Here is a 22681-nt window from a genome sequence, read left to right as displayed (position 1 = left end):
CATCTGCCCCCGTCGAGGATGTGCTGGCATCATCCGCCAAGACCAGGTTCGTGACCTGCAAGGATAAGCTGGCAGCACCTGCAGTGTCCTCGCCGGATCCGCTTTCTCCTGGATCCTTGATGGTGGCTCCCGCCAGGCCCATGGTCAACCCTGCCGCTGATCCTTCGGCGCTTTTCAGGGCTGCAGTTGATCCATGGGGGGCACCTGCAGTGGCCTGACCGGATCCGCTTTCTCCTGGATCCTTGATGGTGGCTCCCGCCAGGCCCATGGTCATCCCTCCTGCTGATCCTTCGGCGCTTTTTGTGGCTCCAGTCACGTCACGAAGCTTGTGAAGCCCAGCCTCATCCTGATCCCTTTCTCTGTGGAGCTCTGTGGTCTGAGCTCAGGGGAGGAGAATCAGGTAAGTTAGAGATGACAGAAAGTGAGATCTGAACTGTCTGCTCCTCTCTCATCCTGCAGCTGAGCAACTCAAGGGCTTATACTTAGAATAACCTTTGAAATCACCCAGTCTAAGCTCCCATTGGATGCAAGATCCCATCTACTGCACCGCTGTCAAACGGCCACTCCATTTTACTTGAACAGTCCCAGGGTCAGGGCAAGCACTGATACCATTCTCCATGATATACACTTTAATTTTATACCCTTGTGCTTCTCTCTCTGCAGGACAGACTCCTAGAAGTGGGGTTCCTGGGTCAAGGGGTGCACACCTTCTGCATTTTGGTGACTACACGGGTTGGGCTGATTTGAATCAGCATGTCGGCGTCACGGGGAGACACAATGAAGGAAGGGCTTCCTAACTGTGAATGATGTTCCACAATTGATGAGACTACCTGGGCTGGGGTAAGTGTTCAAGAAGAGACCAGACAATCAGGATGCTGTAGGAGGGATTACAGCCCTGGTGATGAGACCAGTGCAGCTGATATGATACCTAAGGTCTCTCTGAAATTCAGCCCTGTGGGACAAGGTGGAGAAGCACTCGGAACCTCTCCAGTGTGGTGAATCCCATAGTGATAGCTCGTTTGTCCCTGACCCTTTTCAACAATAGAAGGTATTTCCCAGGTGAGTCTCAGAGAGCACCAAAGGCTATGAAGGACCAGCTTTGCCCTGCTCTCCCAAAGCACCCTGCCCCGTGTTCTTGAGTCTCTGTGGGTGCTTCCCACTAGGATTTTGGCATCCTCTGTAGTCGCTGCATCTCCAGTTTGGAGCATCGGGGTACTGCTGTAACTGTCTACCGGTGGTCTCAGGATATAGACGAGCTTTTCCCAATGGGCAGAGAGGTCTTTTTGTGCATCGGAAGAGGGGCACAGCTGCAGATAGAAAGTCCGGCCGGTAGCAAGATTCAGGCACAGCTGCTGTTTCTCCCGGTTGTGGATGGAGATCTTGACAAAGTTCAAGGGAAGCAGCCTGGTGAGCTCTGGGGTCTTCACGGGCTTGCAACCTCTCCCCTTGGTGATCCCGGCGCATCTGACATGCTCTTCACAGACTTTCGTTGTTCGGGCCAGCAGCATGACGTCAGGTAGTGGGAAGAGGGGGCTGGTGGATGCGACACCCACAGTCACCCTTCGGACGCGGTTGTCTAGGTCAATCAGTTCTCCTTTCTTGCTGACCTGGAGAAAGTCGCTCTCCAACATGGGAGCGTACTTGAAAATGTCATACTCTCCTCCCTCGTACAGTTGTCGTTGCAGGACCCCCATGGAGGTCCTCAACACCCCCACTGAACGGTAGCTATTGGCCATGTAATGAGGTAAACTCTCACTGCTCCTGGCTCTCTCCGTTCAAGACAGAGCCACCAGCCACAAATTGAGTCTCGGAGAGAGAGAGGGAACGAAAGCAACTCGTCACCTCCCTGCAGGACTCTGCCAGAGTTTCTTGGCCCGACCATATTTATACCGCAAGTCCTTTGTGACCCGTCACCATCACATCGCACACCCCTTTGTTGAGCCTCCAAGTCCCCACCCCCTTGGGGCAGGCTCACCAGCCTCCCCCTAAACCAACCACCATGTCCATAGGGAACAGGCTGACCCTGCCAGGGTATAGGTGTGGGTAGGCTGGCTAGTCTTTGTAATCAAAAGGTTGAGAAAACCCTCCTGCTTTTGTAAATATCTGGGTGGTTTCCAGTCTTGTTGTTGTTACAAATCTCCCTGCAGGGGTCATCTTCGTGCTTCTGCTGAATGATGTCCTGGGGATAAAATCCTGGAAGTGGACTGTGTACTTGCTAAGGGCAGGCATCCTATGGGAATTGCTGTTCTCTGTGCCCCCAGCGTATATAACACAGTGCTGGCAGGAACTTAGAAAGAGTGCTGCTACCTGTCAGAGTCCCATTGGTACTGTCATTTCCAGGATATGGAGAATTTTCTCACCCATTTTCTCTTTTCAAGGAGGCTAACTTTTGTTTATATTTATATTTATATTTATATTTTTTACAGTTTTAGAAACTTTTTATTGTGAAATATAACACACATTCATGAAAGTGCAGAAAGCATAAATATAGCTTAATGAGTAACAAGAAAGTGAACACCCTTGTAGCTGCCACCCAGAGCAAGAAATAGAACCCTGCCAGCCCCTCTTCTGCATGCTCCCTCCCCACAAAGGTAACCCAGACTTGGTTTGTATTTTTTTTCTTTTCCTTCTTCTTTTTTATTGATGTATAGTTGATTTACAATGTTGTGTTAATTTGTGTTGCGTTAATTTCTTCTGTTAATTTCTGATTCAGTTTTTTGTATACATACATTCTTTTTCCTATTCTTTTCCATTATGGTTTATCACAGGATACTGAATATAGTTCTCTGTGCTCTACAGTAGGACCCTGCTGTTTATCCATCCTGTAGTTTGTATCTGCTAATCCCAAACTCCCAATCCTTCCCTCCTTGACCCCTGCTTTTTTTTTTTTTTTTTTTTTTTTTTTTTTGCGGTACGCGGGCCTCTCACTGTTGTGGCCTCTCTCGTTGCGGAGCACAGGCTCCGGAGCCATGGCTCACGGGCCCAGCCGCTCCGCGGCATGTGGGGTCCTCCCGGACCGGGGCACGAACCCGTGTCCCCTGTGTCGGCAGGCGGACTCCCAACCACTGCGCCACCAGGGAAGCCCGAAGCTGAGCTCTTGAACTGGAGTGACCCTTCCGAGAGGGTCTGTGTTGGGCTACGATGGCCTGACCTTCACACTCCACATCAATCATTTCTTGCCGTGCACCTCGGGTGAGGAACCCAGGCAATTTCCAAACTCACTGCCAGCTGAAGGCTTTCTGTGGGATGCACCCCCAGCAGCTGGGGCCACAAGTCCTTCGTTGAAGAAATGCACCCCACGTGGATATTTCAAATGGAACGGTGTCTTTCAAAGCATACCCTCCAATCTCCTCATTATATAGATCCTGTGGCCCAAAATAGGAAGTAACATAAAGTCCCATATTAACAACCCCCCCAGCCAAATACTTCTTTTCACAGAAGCCACAGTACCCTCCACAAAGTGCACATTTGATCAGGCCACTCCCCTATTGAAAACATATCATGGCTTTGCCTCACTCCAAGGTCAGAAATCAAAATCCTTTAAATGGACCTCAAAGCCTTGCATGGCGTGGCCCCTGCTGTGTTCCCCAGCATCACATCACGCTTGCTGTGCCAGCCACGACACTGCCTTCAATATGCCTCCCACCATAGCACATCTTCAACAATCCTGTGAATGACCTTATTTTGCTGTAGGGAAAAAAACCCTTTCTAGTATGTATGTGTGTTGCCAGACTTGAAGTTTGGGACATTGGTTCGTTTGTAATCAAGCATCCATTGCCTAATTGCACTTGCAGCTGCAGAATTGCTACCACGGTGATGAATATTGCTGTCCAAACTATTGGCCTTGATCTGATAGGGTGTACTGACTTGATACCCAAATTGATGTCTCCCTCCAGAGGAAGATGCCTGTTGCTTTGAAATACGTAGGTATCTGTGCATGTGCCTCTTGATGAACTGTCAAGATAGAAAAGGAAATCCAGAGCAAGTGCCAGGCGGGGCACGTTGCGGTGGGCAAGTCCCCACCTCCACTTTACTACTGCACTGGAGGTGTAAATTGTGTCAACTGTGGGTCTGCTCAGCGAACGCCCTGCATAGTGGACTGACTAGGTTCACGTTAAAGAAGTCCTTTGGGGTGAGGGAGTGAGAATGCCTAATACAGGCTAAGAAAGACAAAAGGTAAAGCCAAGGGTACAGAATCCTAAGATGAAGCTGTTTGAAGTAGGCTGATTCAGCCTCTGGCAGAGTGAAAATCTGGGGCTCTGAGGCAAAGGCTTTGGAAAGAGTTCCCCTTTATCTCCCTCCTCTACCCCGTAACTCCTCACATTTCCGGAAGGCTTCCCCCAAATCCCTCTCAGGTCTTAGAGAACATGGCTCTTTCTCTCCTCTTACCAAGACCCACTGCTTCAAGAGTGAACTCCAAGGACACATTGATCCCCACAATCTATTGGTCTTTGTGTATCGGAAATCACAAGATGGGATTTTCCAGCCACCCACCAGAGCAACTGAGAAGGGCTTCCTCTCATCCTCCCAAGCTACCACTCCTCCCAGAATCCGTATCTTATTTCTCACCTCCTCCACCTCTACCACTTAATTTGCTCTGCAGAGAAAGTCCCTAAGTTTTACTGGAAACCCAACTTCCATCCTAGTAGACCCTGTTGTCACAGAAGGGAATGAGCAGAGAATTGCAAGGCTAGCAGATGACTCCCCGGTTCATACAAAGACACATGGGGCTTCCCTGGTGGCGCAGTGGTTGGGAGTCCGCCTGCCGATGCAGGGGACACGGGTTCGTGTCCCTGTCCGGGAAGATCCTACATGCCGTGGAGCCGCTGGGCCCGTGAGCCATGGCCGCTGAGCCTGTGCGTCCGGAGCCCGTGCTCCGCAATGGGAGAGGCCACAGCAGCGAGAGGCCCGCATACCGCAAAAAAAAAAAAAAAACCCAAAACAAAAAACACACATGGTTCTCAGAGGCATTCTTCTCAAATCCAACGGTTGTTAACCGTTATCAACAGTTACTCTAATCCAACTGTTATCAACTGTTGTTAACAATTTAATGATTTTCATGGACTCATGAAATTTATTTACAACTTTTTTTTAAATTGGAAAGACGTTTTTATGATGGACATTTAAAAATGCATAATCTCAGTATGAAATGAGATTTCATAATCTCATTTATGATTTTTTTATTTTTAGAATCGCTTTCCACATGCATACATAATTTGCATAGTTCATCAGTACAGAGCATTTTGGATTATTCTGTTATTCCTTAACAATATATCTAAACCTTTCTTGTGTTCCTGGATAGTGAGTATTTATGTCCCTTAGTTTCTTTATGTTATAGTTCTTGAAAGATATCTTTCAGACTTTGTCATCCATCTCTTGTGCATATATTGAAAGGAAAACAACAGTGAAACAAATTGGTTGAGATATTTCTAAGGCAGTGACTGCCACTTGGCTGACAGCAGTATAAAAATCATCCTGATGTCAGAGATGTTAAAATAAAATGGAAACGATAATACATTCCCATGGACATACCGCTTTGCATAATAGCTTTTCCTCCCAGACCATCCCTCCCTTCTTTTTACCCTACAGAAATCCAGTATTGTGAATTTTGTGTTTATCGTGTCCTTGTTTTTTTCTCCCCTTTTAGCAAATGTGTGCTAAACATGGAAGCCAACCGGGGCTTTGTCTGCCTCTCAATGGTCATGTGTGAGCCTTGTTTCTGAACCAGGAATGACTCTGAAGCTCCTAAAGCAGGAGAGGATCTTACTGGATGTCTTACTTAGAGTCCCTGAACTGGTGGCGGACTGGCTGTTCCTCAGTTTGCGAGCTGTCCTCCCGTCCTTCGTCAGCTTTGGAGTTTCCATGGCCAGATGAGGACCAGTGGGAGGATGATTTCTGGGTCTTGTCCCCTCCTGTCCTGTGGTGACCTTCACGTGTCCTGCGGTGATGGGAACTTTTCCTCGATGAAGACGTGTCCTTCTTTTCTTTTTTTCTCTCCAGGCTTCATCCCTGGGGTGGAAGCCCTTCTGGCTTCCATCCCGTTCAGCCATGTAGCCTTCGGTCTGCAAGGTGGAGACCACAGGGTCTGCGACCTTCCCTTCAGCTCTTCCAGCAGCAGGCTTGCTGGTTGTGACTGCAACTGGCAACACCATGCTCATGCTGCTCTCTGGACCATCTGCCCCCGTCGAGGATGTGCTGGCATCATCCGCCAAGACCAGGTTCGTGTCCTGCAAGGATAAGCTGGCAGCACCTGCAGTGTCCTTGCCGGATCCGCTTTCTCCTGGATCCTTGATGGTGGCTCCCGGCAGACCGGTGGTCATCCCTGCCGCTGATCCTTGGGCGCTTTTCACGGCTGCAGTTGATCCATGGGGGGCACCTGCAATGGCCTCGCCGGATCCGCTTTCTCCTGGATCCTTGATAATGGCTCCCGCCAGGCCCATGGTCATTCCTGCCGCTGAATACTTCGGCGCTTTTCACGGCTGCACTTGATCTATGGGGGCACCTGCAATGGCCTCGCCGGATCCGCTTTCTCCTGGATCCTTGATAATGGCTCCCGCCAGGCCCATGGACATCCCTGCCGCTGATCCTTGGGCGCTTTTCACGGCTGCAGTTGATCCATGGGGGGCACCTGCAATGGCCTCGCCGGATCCGCTTTCCCCTGGATCCTTGATGGTGGCTCCAGCCAGGCCCATGGCCATTCCTGCCGCTGATCCTTCGGCGCTTTTCACGGCTGCAGTTGATCCATGGGGGGCACCTGCAATGGCCTCGCCGGATCCGCTTTCTCCTGGATCCTTGATAATGGCTCCCGCCAGGCCCATGGTCATTCCTGCCGCTGAATACTTCGGCGCTTTTCACGGCTGCACTTGATCTATGGGGGCACCTGCAATGGCCTCGCCGGATCCGCTTTCTCCTGGATCCTTGATAATGGCTCCCGCCAGGCCCATGGACATCCCTGCCGCTGAATACTTCGGCACTTTTCACGGCTGCAGTTGATCCATGGGGGGCACCTGCAATGGCCCCACCGGATCCGCTTTCTCCTGGATCCTTGATGGTGGCTCCCGCCAGACCGGTGGTCATCCCGGCCGCTGATCCTTGGGCGCTTTTCACGGCTGCAGTTGATCCATGGGGGGCACCTGCAATGGCCTCGCCGGATCCGCTTTCTCCTGGATCCTTGATAATGGCTCCCGCCAGGCCCATGGTCATTCCTGCCGCTGAATACTTCGGCGCTTTTCATGGCTGCACTTGATCTATGGGGGCACCTGCAATGGCCTCGCCGGATCCGCTTTCTCCTGGATCCTTGATAATGGCTCCCGCCAGGCCCATGGACATCCCTGCCGCTGATCCTTGGGCGCTTTTCACGGCTGCAGTTGATCCATGGGGGGCACCTGCAATGGCCCCACCGGATCCGCTTTCTCCTGGATCCTTGATGGTGGCTCCCGCCAGACCGGTGGTCATCCCTGCCGCTGATCCTTGGGCGCTTTTCACGGCTGCAGTTGATACATGGGGGGCACCTGCCATGGCCTCGCCGGAACCGCTTTCTCCTGTATCCGTGATGGTGGCTCCCGCCAGGCCGATGGATATCCCTGCCGCTGATCCTTGGGCGCTTTTCATGGCTGCAGTTGATCCATGGAGGCCACCTGCAATGGCCTCGCCGGATCCGCTTTCTCCTGGATCCTTGATAATGGCTCCCGCCAGGCCCATGGACATCCCTGCCGCTGATCCTTGGGCGCTTTTCACGGCTGCAGTTGATCCATGGGGGGCACCTGCAATGGCCCCACCGGATCCGCTTTCTCCTGGATCCTTGATGGTGGCTCCCGCCAGACCGGTGGTCATCCCTGCCGCTGATCCTTGGGCGCTTTTCACGGCTGCAGTTGATACATGGGGGGCACCTGCCATGGCCTCGCCGGAACCGCTTTCTCCTGTATCCGTGATGGTGGCTCCCGCCAGGCCGATGGATATCCCTGCTGCTGATCCTTCGGCGCTTTTCACGGCTGCAGTTGATCCATGGCTGGGCACCTGCAATGGCCTTGCCAGAACCGCTTTCTCCTGAATCTTTGATGGTGGCTCCCACCAGGCCCGTGGTCATCCCTGCCGGTGATCCTTCGGCGCTTTTCACGGCTGCAGTTGATTCAAGGGGGGCACCTGCAATGGCCTCGCCGGATCCGCTTTTTCCTGGATCCTTGACCGTGGCTCCCACCAGGCCCGTGGTCATCCCTGCCGCTGATTCTTCGTAGCTTTTCACGGCTGCAGTTGATCCATGGAGGCCACCTGCAATGGCCTCACCGGATCCGCTTTCTCCTGGATCCTTGATGGTGGCTCCCGCCAGGCCCCTGGTCATCCCTCCTGCTGATCCTTCGGCGCTTTTTGTGGCTCCAGTCACGTCACGAAGCTTGTGAAGCCCAGCCTCATCCTGATCCCTTTCTCTGTGGAGCTCTGTGGTCTGAGCTCAGGGGAGGAGAATCAGGTAAGTTAGAGATGACAGAAAGTGAGATCTGAACTGTCTGCTCCTCTCTCATCCTGCAGCTGAGCAACTCAAGGGCTTATACTTAGAATAACCTTTGAAATCACCCAGTCTAAGCTCCCATTGGATGCAAGATCCCATCTACTGCACCGCTGTCAAACGGCCACTCCATTTTACTTGAACAGTCCCAGGGTCAGGGAAAGCACTGATACCATTCTCCTTGATATACACTTTAATTTTATACCCTTGTGCTTCTCTCTCTGCAGGACAGACTCCTAGAAGTGGGGTTCCTGGGTCAAGGGGTGCACACCTTCTGCATTTTGGTGACTACACGGGTTGGGCTGATTTGAATCAGCATGTCGGCGTCACGGGGAGACACAATGAAGGAAGGGCTTCCTAACTGTGAATGATGTTCCACAATTGATGAGACTACCTGGGCTGGGGTAAGTGTTCAAGAAGAGACCAGACAATCAGGATGCTGTAGGAGGGATTACAGCCCTGGTGATGAGACCAGTGCAGCTGATATGATACCTAAGGTCTCTCTGAAATTCAGCCCTGTGGGACAAGGTGGAGAAGCACTCGGAACCTCTCCAGTGTGGTGAATCCCATAGTGATAGCTCGTTTGTCCCTGACCCTTTTCAACAATAGAAGGTATTTCCCAGGTGAGTCTCAGAGAGCACCAAAGGCTATGAAGGACCAGCTTTGCCCTGCTCTCCCAAAGCACCCTGCCCCGTGTTCTTGAGTCTCTGTGGGTGCTTCCCACTAGGATCTTGGCATCCTCTGTAGTCGCTGCATCTCCAGTTTGGAGCATCGGGGTACTGCTGTAACTGTCTACCGGTGGTCTCAGGATATAGACGAGCTTTTCCCAATGGGCAAAGAGGTCTTTTTGTGCATCGGAAGAGGGGCACAGCTGCAGATAGAAAGTCCGGCCGGTAGCAAGATTCAGGCACAGCTGCTGTTTCTCCCGGTTGTGGATGGAGATCTTGACAAAGTTCAAGGGAAGCAGCCTGGTGAGCTCTGGGGTCTTCACGGGCTTGCAACCTCTCCCCTTGGTGATCCCGGCGCATCTGACATGCTCTTCACAGACTTTCGTTGTTCGGGCCAGCAGCATGACGTCAGGTAGTGGGAAGAGGGGGCTGGTGGATGCGACACCCACAGTCACCCTTCGGACGCGGTTGTCTAGGTCAATCAGTTCTCCTTTCTTGCTGACCTGGAGAAAGTCGCTCTCCAACATGGGAGCGTACTTGAAAATGTCATACTCTCCTCCCTCGTACAGTTGTCGTTGCAGGACCCCCATGGAGGTCCTCAACACCCCCACTGAACGGTAGCTATTGGCCATGTAATGAGGTAAACTCTCACTGCTCATGGCTCTCTCCGTTCAAGACAGAGCCACCAGCCACAAATTGAGTCTCGGAGAGAGAGAGGGAACGAAAGCAACTCGTCACCTCCCTGCAGGACTCTGCCAGAGTCTCTTGGCCCGACCATATTTATACCGCAAGTCCTTTGTGACCCGTCACCATCACATCGCACACCCCTTTGTTGAGCCTCCAAGTCCCCACCCCCTTGGGGCAGGCTCACCAGCCTCCCCCTAAACCAACCACCATGTCCATAGGGAACAGGCTGACCCTGCCAGGGTATAGGTGTGGGTAGGCTGGCTAGTCTTTGTAATCAAAAGGTTGAGAAAACCCTCCTGCTTTTGTAAATATCTGGGTGGTTTCCAGTCTTGTTGTTGTTACAAATCTCCCTGCAGGGATCATCTTCGTGCTTCTGCTGAATGATGTCCTGGGGATAAAATCCTGGAAGTGGACTGTGTACTTGCTAAGGGCAGGCATCCTATGGGAATTGCTGTTCTCTGTGCCCCCAGCGTATATAACACAGTGCTGGCAGGAACTTAGAAAGAGTGCTGCTACCTGTCAGAGTCCCATTGGTACTGTCATTTCCAGGATATGGAGAATTTTCTCACCCATTTTCTCTTTTCAAGGAGGCTAACTTTTGTTTATATTTATATTTATATTTATATTTTTTACAGTTTTAGAAACTTTTTATTGTGAAATATAACACACATTCATGAAAGTGCAGAAAGCATAAATATAGCTTAATGAGTAACAAGAAAGTGAACACCCTTGTAGCTGCCACCCAGAGCAAGAAATAGAACCCTGCCAGCCCCTCTTCTGCATGCTCCCTCCCCACAAAGGTAACCCAGACTTGGTTTGTATTTTTTTTCTTTTCCTTCTTCTTTTTTATTGATGTATAGTTGATTTACAATGTTGTGTTAATTTGTGTTGCGTTAATTTCTTCTGTTAATTTCTGATTCAGTTTTTTGTATACATACATTCTTTTTCCTATTCTTTTCCATTATGGTTTATCACAGGATACTGAATATAGTTCTCTGTGCTCTACAGTAGGACCCTGCTGTTTATCCATCCTGTAGTTTGTATCTGCTAATCCCAAACTCCCAATCCTTCCCTCCTTGACCCCTGCTTTTTTTTTTTTTTTTTTTTTTTTTTTTTTTTTTTTGCGGTACGCGGGCCTCTCACTGTTGTGGCCTCTCTCGTTGCGGAGCACAGGCTCCGGAGCCATGGCTCACGGGCCCAGCCGCTCCGCGGCATGTGGGGTCCTCCCGGACCGGGGCACGAACCCGTGTCCCCTGTGTCGGCAGGTGGACTCCCAACCACTGCGCCACCAGGGAAGCCCGAAGCTGAGCTCTTGAACTGGAGTGACCCTTCCGAGAGGGTCTGTGTTGGGCTACGATGGCCTGACCTTCACACTCCACATCAATCATTTCTTGCCGTGCACCTCGGGTGAGGAACCCAGGCAATTTCCAAACTCACTGCCAGCTGAAGGCTTTCTGTGGGATGCACCCCCAGCAGCTGGGGCCACAAGTCCTTCGTTGAAGAAATGCACCCCACGTGGATATTTCAAATGGAACGGTGTCTTTCAAAGCATACCCTCCAATCTCCTCATTATATAGATCCTGTGGCCCAAAATAGGAAGTAACATAAAGTCCCATATTAACAACCCCCCCAGCCAAATACTTCTTTTCACAGAAGCCACAGTACCCTCCACAAAGTGCACATTTGATCAGGCCACTCCCCTATTGAAAACATATCATGGCTTTGCCTCACTCCAAGGTCAGAAATCAAAATCCTTTAAATGGACCTCAAAGCCTTGCATGGCGTGGCCCCTGCTGTGTTCCCCAGCATCACATCACGCTTGCTGTGCCAGCCATGACACTGCCTTCAATATGCCTCCCACCATAGCACATCTTCAACAATCCTGTGAATGACCTTATTTTGCTGTAGGGAAAAAAACCCTTTCTAGTATGTATGTGTGTTGCCAGACTTGAAGTTTGGGACATTGGTTCGTTTGTAATCAAGCATCCATTGCCTAATTGCACTTGCAGCTGCAGAATTGCTACCACGGTGATGAATATTGCTGTCCAAACTATTGGCCTTGATCTGATAGGGTGTACTGACTTGATACCCAAATTGATGTCTCCCTCCAGAGGAAGATGCCTGTTGCTTTGAAATACGTAGGTATCTGTGCATGTGCCTCTTGATGAACTGTCAAGATAGAAAAGGAAATCCAGAGCAAGTGCCAGGCGGGGCACGTTGCGGTGGGCAAGTCCCCACCTCCACTTTACTACTTCACTGGAGGTGTAAACTGTGTAAACCGTGGGTCTGCTCAGCGAACGCCCTGCATAGTGGACTGACTAGGTTCACGTTAAAGAAGTCCTTTGGGGTGAGGGAGTGAGAATGCCTAATACAGGCTAAGAAAGACAAAAGGTAAAGCCAAGGGTACAGAATCCTAAGATGAAGCTGTTTGAAGTAGGCTGATTCAGCCTCTGGCAGAGTGAAAATCTGGGGCTCTGAGGCAAAGGCTTTGGAAAGAGTTCCCCTTTATCTCCCTCCTCTACCCCGTAACTCCTCACATTTCCAGAAGGCTTCCCCCAAATCCCTCTCAGGTCTTAGAGAACATGGCTCTTTCTCTCCTCTTACCAAGACCCACTGCTTCAAGAGTTAACTCCAAGGACACATTGATCCCCACAATCTATTGGTCTTTGTGTATCAGAAATCACAAGATGGGATTTTCCAGCCACCCACCAGAGCAACTGAGAAGGGCTTCCTCTCATCCTCCCAAGCTACCACTCCTCCCAGAATCCGTATCTTATTTCTCACCTCCTCCACCTCTACCACTTAATTTGCTCTGCAGAGAAAGTCCCTAAGTTTTACTGGAAACCCAACTTCCATCCTAGTAGACCCTGTTGTCACAGAAGGGAATGAGCAGAGAATTGCAAGGCTAGCAGATGACTCCCCGGTTCATACAAAGACACATGGGGCTTCCCTGGTGGCGCAGTGGTTGGGAGTCCGCCTGCCGATACAGGGGACACGGGTTCGTGTCCCTGTCCGGGAAGATCCTACATGCCGTGGAGCCGCTGGGCCCGTGAGCCATGGCCGCTGAGCCTGTGCGTCCGGAGCCCGTGCTCCGCAATGGGAGAGGCCACAGCAGCGAGAGGCCCGCATACCGCAAAAAAACAAAAAAAACCCCAAAACAAAAGACACACATGGTTCTCAGAGGCATTCTTCTCAAATCCAACGGTTGTTAACTGTTACCAACAGTTACTGTAATCCAACTGTTATCAACTGTTGTTAACAATTTAATGATTTTCATGGACTCATGAAATTTATTTACAACTTTTTTTTAAATTGGAAAGACTTTTTTATGATGGACATTTAAAAATGCATAATCTCAGTATGAAATGAGATTTCATAATCTCATTTATGATTTTTTTATTTTTAGAATCGCTTTCCACATGCATACATAATTTGCATAGTTCATCAGTACAGAGCATTTTGGATTATTCTGTTATTCCTTAACAATATATCTAAACCTTTCTTGTGTTCCTGGATAGTGAGTATTTATGTCCCTTAGTTTCTTTATGTTATAGTTCTTGAAAGATATCTTTCAGACTTTGTCATCCATCTCTTGTGCATATATTGAAAGGAAAACAACAGTGAAACAAATTGGTTGAGATATTTCTAAGGCAGTGACTGCCACTTGGCTGACAGCAGTATAAAAATCATCCTGATGTCAGAGATGTTAAAATAAAATGGAAACGATAATACATTCCCATGGACATACCGCTTTGCATAATAGCTTTTCCTCCCAGACCATCCCTCCCTTCTTTTTACCCTACAGAAATCCAGTATTGTGAATTTTGTGTTTATCGTGTCCTTGTTTTTTTCTCCCCTTTTAGCAAATGTGTGCTAAACATGGAAGCCAACCGGGGCTTTGTCTGCCTCTCAATGGTCATGTGTGAGCCTTGTTTCTGAACCAGGAATGACTCTGAAGCTCCTAAAGCAGGAGAGGATCTTACTGGATGTCTTACTTAGAGTCCCTGAACTGGTGGCGGACTGGCTGTTCCTCAGTTTGCGAGCTGTCCTCCCGTCCTTCGTCAGCTTTGGAGTTTCCATGGCCAGATGAGGACCAGTGGGAGGATGATTTCTGGGTCTTGTCCCCTCCTGTCCTGTGGTGACCTTCACGTGTCCTGCGGTGATGGGAACTTTTCCTCGATGAAGACGTGTCCTTCTTTTCTTTTTTTCTCTCCAGGCTTCATCCCTGGGGTGGAAGCCCTTCTGGCTTCCATCCCGTTCAGCCATGTAGCCTTCGGTCTGCAAGGTGGAGACCACAGGGTCTGCGACCTTCCCTTCAGCTCTTCCAGCAGCAGGCTTGCTGGTTGTGACTGCAACTGGCAACACCATGCTCATGCTGCTCTCTGGACCATCTGCCCCCGTCGAGGATGTGCTGGCATCATCCGCCAAGACCAGGTTCGTGTCCTGCAAGGATAAGCTGGCAGCACCTGCAGTGTCCTTGCCGGATCCGCTTTCTCCTGGATCCTTGATGGTGGCTCCCGGCAGACCGGTGGTCATCCCTGCCGCTGATCCTTGGGCGCTTTTCACGGCTGCAGTTGATCCATGGGGGGCACCTGCAATGGCCTCGCCGGATCCGCTTTCTCCTGGATCCTTGATAATGGCTCCCGCCAGGCCCATGGTCATTCCTGCCGCTGAATACTTCGGCGCTTTTCACGGCTGCACTTGATCTATGGGGGCACCTGCAATGGCCTCGCCGGATCCGCTTTCTCCTGGATCCTTGATAATGGCTCCCGCCAGGCCCATGGACATCCCTGCCGCTGATCCTTGGGCGCTTTTCACGGCTGCAGTTGATCCATGGGGGGCACCTGCAATGGCCTCGCCGGATCCGCTTTCCCCTGGATCCTTGATGGTGGCTCCAGCCAGGCCCATGGCCATTCCTGCCGCTGATCCTTCGGCGCTTTTCACGGCTGCAGTTGATCCATGGGGGGCACCTGCAATGGCCTCGCCGGATCCGCTTTCTCCTGGATCCTTGATAATGGCTCCCGCCAGGCCCATGGTCATTCCTGCCGCTGAATACTTCGGCGCTATTCACGGCTGCACTTGATCTATGGGGGCACCTGCAATGGCCTCGCCGGATCCGCTTTCTCCTGGATCCTTGATAATGGCTCCCGCCAGGCCCATGGACATCCCTGCCGCTGAATACTTCGGCGCTTTTCACGGCTGCAGTTGATCCATGGGGGGCACCTGCAATGGCCCCACCGGATCCGCTTTCCCCTGGATCCTTGATGGTGGCTCCCGCCAGACCGGTGGTCATCCCTGCCGCTGATCCTTGGGCGCTTTTCACGGCTGCAGTTGATCCATGGGGGGCACCTGCAATGGCCTCGCCGGATCCACTTTCTCCTGGATCCTTGATAATGGCTCCCGCCAGGCCCATGGTCATTCCTGCCGCTGAATACTTCGGCGCTTTTCATGGCTGCACTTGATCTATGGGGGCACCTGCAATGGCCTCGCCGGATCCGCTTTCTCCTGGATCCTTGATAATGGCTCCCGCCAGGCCCATGGACATCCCTGCCGCTGATCCTTGGGCGCTTTTCACGGCTGCAGTTGATCCATGGGGGGCACCTGCAGTGGCCCCAGTGGATCCGCTTTCTCCTGGATCCTTGATGGTGGCTCCCGCCAGACCGGTGGTCATCCCCGCCGCTGATCCTTGGGCGCTTTTCACGGCTGCAGTTGATCCATGGGGGGCACCTGCCATGGCCTCGCCGGAACCGCTTTCTCCTGTATCCGTGATGGTGGCTCCCGCCAGGCCGATGGATATCCCTGCCGCTGATCCTTCGGCGCTTTTCACGGCTGCAGTTGATCCATGGCTGGGCACCTGCAATGGCCTTGCCAGAACCGCTTTCTCCTGAATCTTTGATGGTGGCTCCCACCAGGCCCGTGGTCATCCCTGCCGGTGATCCTTCGGCGCTTTTCACGGCTGCAGTTGATCCAAGGGGGGCACCTGCAATGGCCTCGCCGGATCCGCTTTTTCCTGGATCCTTGACCGTGGCTCCCACCAGGCCCGTGGTCATCCCTGCCGCTGATTCTTCGTAGCTTTTCACGGCTGCAGTTGATCCATGGAGGCCACCTGCAATGGCCTCACCGGATCCGCTTTCTCCTGGATCCTTGATGGTGGCTCCCGCCAGGCCCCTGGTCATCCCTCCTGCTGATCCTTCGGCTCTTTTTGTGGCTCCAGTCACGTCACGAAGCTTGTGAAGCCCAGCCTCATCCTGATCCCTTTCTCTGTGGAGCTCTGTGGTCTGAGCTCAGGGGAGGAGAATCAGGTAAGTTAGAGATGACAGAAAGTGAGATCTGAACTGTCTGCTCCTCTCTCATCCTGCAGCTGAGCAACTCAAGGGCTTATACTTAGAATAACCTTTGAAATCACCCAGTCTAAGCTCCCATTGGATGCAAGATCCCATCTACTGCACCGCTGTCAAACGGCCACTCCATTTTACTTGAACAGTCCCAGGGTCAGGGAAAGCACTGATACCATTCTCCTTGATATACACTTTAATTTTATACCCTTGTGCTTCTCTCTTTGCAGGACAGACTCCTAGAAGTGGGGTTCCTGGGTCAAGGGGTGCACACCTTCTGCATTTTGGTGACTACACGGGTTGGGCTGATTTGAATCAGCATGTCGGCGTCACGGGGAGACACAATGAAGGAAGGGCTTCCTAACTGTGAATGATGTTCCACAATTGATGAGACTACCTGGGCTGGGGTAAGTGTTCAAGAAGAGACCAGACAATCAGGATGCTGTAGGAGGGATTACAGCCCTGGTGATGAGACCAGTGCAGCTGATATGATACCTAAGGTCTCTCTGAAATTCAGCCCTGTGGGACAAGGTGGAGAAGCACTCGGAACCTCTCCAGTGTGGTGAATCCCATAGTGATAGCTCGTTTGTCCCTGACCCTTTTCAACAATAGAAGGTATTTCCCAGGTGAGTCTCAGAGAGCACCAAAGGCTATGAAGGACCAGCTTTGCCCTGCTCTCCCAAAGCACCCTGCCCCGTGTTCTTGAGTCTCTGTGGGTGCTTCCCACTAGGATCTTGGCATCCTCTGTAGTCGCTGCATCTCCAGTTTGGAGCATCGGGGTACTGCTGTAACTGTCTACCGGTGGTCTCAGGATATAGACGAGCTTTTCCCAATGGGCAAAGAGGTCTTTTTGTGCATCGGAAGAGGGGCACAGCTGCAGATAGAAATTCTGGCCGGTAGCAAGATTCAGGCACAGCTGCTGTTTCTCCCGGTTGTGGATGGAGATCTTGACAAAGTTCAAGGGAAGCAGCCTGGTGAGCTCTGGGGTCTTCACGGGCTTGCAACCTCTCCCCTTGGTGATCCCGGCGCATCTGACATGCTCTTCACAGACTTTCGTTGTTCGGGCCAGCAGCATGACGTCAGGTAGTGGGAAGAGGGGGCTGGTGGATGCGACACCCACAGTCACCCTTCGGACGCGGTTGTCTAGGTCAATCAGTTCTCCTTTCTTGCTGACCTGGAGAAAGTCGCTCTCCAACATGGGAGCGTACTTGAAAATGTCATACTCTCCTCCCTCGTACAGTTGTCGTTGCAGGACCCCCATGGAGGTCCTCAACACCCCCACTGAACGGTAGCTATTGGCCATGTAATGAGGTAAACTCTCACTGCTCATGGCTCTCTCCGTTCAAGACAGAGCCACCAGCCACAAATTGAGTCTCGGAGAGAGAGAGGGAACGAAAGCAACTCGTCACCTCCCTGCAGGACTCTGCCAGAGTCTCTTGGCCCGACCATATTTATACCGCAAGTCCTTTGTGACCCGTCACCATCACATCGCACACCCCTTTGTTGAGCCTCCAAGTCCCCACCCCCTTGGGGCAGGCTCACCAGCCTCCCCCTAAACCAACCACCATGTCCATAGGGAACAGGCTGACCCTGCCAGGGTATAGGTGTGGGTAGGCTGGCTAGTCTTTGTAATCAAAAGGTTGAGAAAACCCTCCTGCTTTTGTAAATATCTGGGTGGTTTCCAGTCTTGTTGTTGTTACAAATCTCCCTGCAGGGATCATCTTCGTGCTTCTGCTGAATGATGTCCTGGGGATAAAATCCTGGAAGTGGACTGTGTACTTGCTAAGGGCAGGCATCCTATGGGAATTGCTGTTCTCTGTGCCCCCAGCGTATATAACACAGTGCTGGCAGGAACTTAGAAAGAGTGCTGCTACCTGTCAGAGTCCCATTGGTACTGTCATTTCCAGGATATGGAGAATTTTCTCACCCATTTTCTCTTTTCAAGGAGGCTAACTTTTGTTTATATTTATATTTATATTTATATTTTTTACAGTTTTAGAAACTTTTTATTGTGAAATATAACACACATTCATGAAAGTGCAGAAAGCATAAATATAGCTTAATGAGTAACAAGAAAGTGAACACCCTTGTAGCTGCCACCCAGAGCAAGAAATAGAACCCTGCCAGCCCCTCTTCTGCATGCTCCCTCCCCACAAAGGTAACCCAGACTTGGTTTGTATTTTTTTTCTTTTCCTTCTTCTTTTTTATTGATGTATAGTTGATTTACAATGTTGTGTTAATTTGTGTTGCGTTAATTTCTTCTGTTAATTTCTGATTCAGTTTTTTGTATACATACATTCTTTTTCCTATTCTTTTCCATTATGGTTTATCACAGGATACTGAATATAGTTCTCTGTGCTCTACAGTAGGACCCTGCTGTTTATCCATCCTGTAGTTTGTATCTGCTAATCCCAAACTCCCAATCCTTCCCTCCTTGACCCCTGCTTTTTTTTTTTTTTTTTTTTTTTTTTTTTGCGGTACGCGGGCCTCTCACTGTTGTGGCCTCTCTCGTTGCGGAGCACAGGCTCCGGAGCCATGGCTCACGGGCCCAGCCGCTCCGCGGCATGTGGGGTCCTCCCGGACCGGGGCACGAACCCGTGTCCCCTGTGTCGGCAGGCGGACTCCCAACCACTGCGCCACCAGGGAAGCCCGAAGCTGAGCTCTTGAACTGGAGTGACCCTTCCGAGAGGGTCTGTGTTGGGCTACGATGGCCTGACCTTCACACTCCACATCAATCATTTCTTGCCGTGCACCTCGGGTGAGGAACCCAGGCAATTTCGAAACTCACTGCCAGCTGAAGGCTTTCTGTGGGATGCACCCCCAGCAGCTGGGGCCACAAGTCCTTCGTTGAAGAAATGCACCCCACGTGGATATTTCAAATGGAATGGTGTCTTTCAAAGCATACCCTCCAATCTCCTCATTATATAGATCCTGTGGCCCAAAATAGGAAGTAACATAAAGTCCCATATTAACAACCCCCCCAGCCAAATACTTCTTTTCACAGAAGCCACAGTACCCTCCACAAAGTGCACATTTGATCAGGCCACTCCCCTATTGAAAACATATCATGGCTTTGCCTCACTCCAAGGTCAGAAATCAAAATCCTTTAAATGGACCTCAAAGCCTTGCATGGCGTGGCCCCTGCTGTGTTCCCCAGCATCACATCACGCTTGCTGTGCCAGCCACGACACTGCCTTCAATATGCCTCCCACCATAGCACATCTTCAACAATCCTGTGAATGACCTTATTTTGCTGTAGGGAAAAAAACCCTTTCTAGTATGTATGTGTGTTGCCAGACTTGAAGTTTGGGACATTGGTTCGTTTGTAATCAAGCATCCATTGCCTAATTGCACTTGCAGCTGCAGAATTGCTACCACGGTGATGAATATTGCTGTCCAAACTATTGGCCTTGATCTGATAGGGTGTACTGACTTGATACCCAAATTGATGTCTCCCTCCAGAGGAAGATGCCTGTTGCTTTGAAATACGTAGGTATCTGTGCATGTGCCTCTTGATGAACTGTCAAGATAGAAAAGGAAATCCAGAGCAAGTGCCAGGCGGGGCACGTTGCGGTGGGCAAGTCCCCACCTCCACTTTACTACTTCACTGGAGGTGTAAACTGTGTAAACCGTGGGTCTGCTCAGCGAACGCCCTGCATAGTGGACTGACTAGGTTCACGTTAAAGAAGTCCTTTGGGGTGAGGGAGTGAGAATGCCTAATACAGGCTAAGAAAGACAAAAGGTAAAGCCAAGGGTACAGAATCCTAAGATGAAGCTGTTTGAAGTAGGCTGATTCAGCCTCTGGCAGAGTGAAAATCTGGGGCTCTGAGGCAAAGGCTTTGGAAAGAGTTCCCCTTTATCTCCCTCCTCTACCCCGTAACTCCTCACATTTCCAGAAGGCTTCCCCCAAATCCCTCTCAGGTCTTAGAGAACATGGCTCTTTCTCTCCTCTTACCAAGACCCACTGCTTCAAGAGTTAACTCCAAGGACACATTGATCCCCACAATCTATTGGTCTTTGTGTATCAGAAATCACAAGATGGGATTTTCCAGCCACCCACCAGAGCAACTGAGAAGGGCTTCCTCTCATCCTCCCAAGCTACCACTCCTCCCAGAATCCGTATCTTATTTCTCACCTCCTCCACCTCTACCACTTAATTTGCTCTGCAGAGAAAGTCCCTAAGTTTTACTGGAAACCCAACTTCCATCCTAGTAGACCCTGTTGTCACAGAAGGGAATGAGCAGAGAATTGCAAGGCTAGCAGATGACTCCCCGGTTCATACAAAGACACATGGGGCTTCCCTGGTGGCGCAGTGGTTGGGAGTCCGCCTGCCGATACAGGGGACACGGGTTCGTGTCCCTGTCCGGGAAGATCCTACATGCCGTGGAGCCGCTGGGCCCGTGAGCCATGGCCGCTGAGCCTGTGCGTCCGGAGCCCGTGCTCCGCAATGGGAGAGGCCACAGCAGCGAGAGGCCCGCATACCGCAAAAAAACAAAAAAAACCCCAAAACAAAAGACACACATGGTTCTCAGAGGCATTCTTCTCAAATCCAACGGTTGTTAACTGTTACCAACAGTTACTGTAATCCAACTGTTATCAACTGTTGTTAACAATTTAATGATTTTCATGGACTCATGAAATTTATTTACAACTTTTTTTTAAATTGGAAAGACTTTTTTATGATGGACATTTAAAAATGCATAATCTCAGTATGAAATGAGATTTCATAATCTCATTTATGATTTTTTTATTTTTAGAATCGCTTTCCACATGCATACATAATTTGCATAGTTCATCAGTACAGAGCATTTTGGATTATTCTGTTATTCCTTAACAATATATCTAAACCTTTCTTGTGTTCCTGGATAGTGAGTATTTATGTCCCTTAGTTTCTTTATGTTATAGTTCTTGAAAGATATCTTTCAGACTTTGTCATCCATCTCTTGTGCATATATTGAAAGGAAAACAACAGTGAAACAAATTGGTTGAGATATTTCTAAGGCAGTGACTGCCACTTGGCTGACAGCAGTATAAAAATCATCCTGATGTCAGAGATGTTAAAATAAAATGGAAACGATAATACATTCCCATGGACATACCGCTTTGCATAATAGCTTTTCCTCCCAGACCATCCCTCCCTTCTTTTTACCCTACAGAAATCCAGTATTGTGAATTTTGTGTTTATCGTGTCCTTGTTTTTTTCTCCCCTTTTAGCAAATGTGTGCTAAACATGGAAGCCAACCGGGGCTTTGTCTGCCTCTCAATGGTCATGTGTGAGCCTTGTTTCTGAACCAGGAATGACTCTGAAGCTCCTAAAGCAGGAGAGGATCTTACTGGATGTCTTACTTAGAGTCCCTGAACTGGTGGCGGACTGGCTGTTCCTCAGTTTGCGAGCTGTCCTCCCGTCCTTCGTCAGCTTTGGAGTTTCCATGGCCAGATGAGGACCAGTGGGAGGATGATTTCTGGGTCTTGTCCCCTCCTGTCCTGTGGTGACCTTCACGTGTCCTGCGGTGATGGGAACTTTTCCTCGATGAAGACGTGTCCTTCTTTTCTTTTTTTCTCTCCAGGCTTCATCCCTGGGGTGGAAGCCCTTCTGGCTTCCATCCCGTTCAGCCATGTAGCCTTCGGTCTGCAAGGTGGAGACCACAGGGTCTGCGACCTTCCCTTCAGCTCTTCCAGCAGCAGGCTTGCTGGTTGTGACTGCAACTGGCAACACCATGCTCATGCTGCTCTCTGGACCATCTGCCCCCGTCGAGGATGTGCTGGCATCATCCGCCAAGACCAGGTTCGTGTGCTGCAAGGATAAGCTGGCAGCACCTGCAGTGTCCTTGCCGGATCCGCTTTCTCCTGGATCCTTGATGGTGGCTCCCGGCAGACCGGTGGTCATCCCTGCCGCTGATCCTTGGGCGCTTTTCACGGCTGCAGTTGATCCATGGGGGGCACCTGCAATGGCCTCGCCGGATCCGCTTTCTCCTGGATCCTTGATAATGGCTCCCGCCAGGCCCATGGTCATTCCTGCCGCTGAATACTTCGGCGCTTTTCACGGCTGCACTTGATCTATGGGGGCACCTGCAATGGCCTCGCCGGATCCGCTTTCTCCTGGATCCTTGATAATGGCTCCCGCCAGGCCCATGGACATCCCTGCCGCTGATCCTTGGGCGCTTTTCACGGCTGCAGTTGATCCATGGGGGGCACCTGCAATGGCCTCGCCGGATCCGCTTTCCCCTGGATCCTTGATGGTGGCTCCAGCCAGGCCCATGGCCATTCCTGCCGCTGATCCTTCGGCGCTTTTCACGGCTGCAGTTGATCCATGGGGGGCACCTGCAATGGCCTCGCCGGATCCGCTTTCTCCTGGATCCTTGATAATGGCTCCCGCCAGGCCCATGGTCATTCCTGCCGCTGAATACTTCGGCGCTATTCACGGCTGCACTTGATCTATGGGGGCACCTGCAATGGCCTCGCCGGATCCGCTTTCTCCTGGATCCTTGATA

At 50.8% G+C, this 22681-nt stretch overlaps 3 long non-coding RNA genes across 3 annotated transcripts; all 3 read left to right on the top strand.

The window, feature by feature from the left end:
- Positions 1–48: 48 nt before the first annotated feature.
- LOC309805573 lies at positions 49–6019 on the top strand. The gene is made up of 4 exons (XR_014294263.1): positions 49–400; positions 664–840; positions 2427–2591; positions 5648–6019. It is a non-coding gene; the product is annotated as an uncharacterized lncRNA (long non-coding RNA).
- Positions 6020–8337: 2318 nt separating this feature from the next.
- Positions 8338–14090, top strand: LOC309805574. Its single transcript, XR_014294264.1, has 4 exons — positions 8338–8464; positions 8728–8904; positions 10491–10655; positions 13719–14090. It is a non-coding gene; the product is annotated as an uncharacterized lncRNA (long non-coding RNA).
- Positions 14091–16014: 1924 nt separating this feature from the next.
- LOC309804194 lies at positions 16015–21776 on the top strand. The gene is made up of 4 exons (XR_014294088.1): positions 16015–16157; positions 16421–16597; positions 18184–18348; positions 21405–21776. It is a non-coding gene; the product is annotated as an uncharacterized lncRNA (long non-coding RNA).
- Positions 21777–22681: the final 905 nt, after the last annotated feature.

Source organism: Mesoplodon mirus (genome assembly GCF_964341445.2).
Source record: "Mesoplodon mirus genome assembly, chromosome: 5".
In the NCBI taxonomy this organism is placed as follows: Eukaryota; Metazoa; Chordata; class Mammalia; order Artiodactyla; family Ziphiidae; genus Mesoplodon; species Mesoplodon mirus.
Note: the sequence above shows the minus strand (reverse complement) of the source record. Positions and strands in the feature narration are given on the sequence as shown.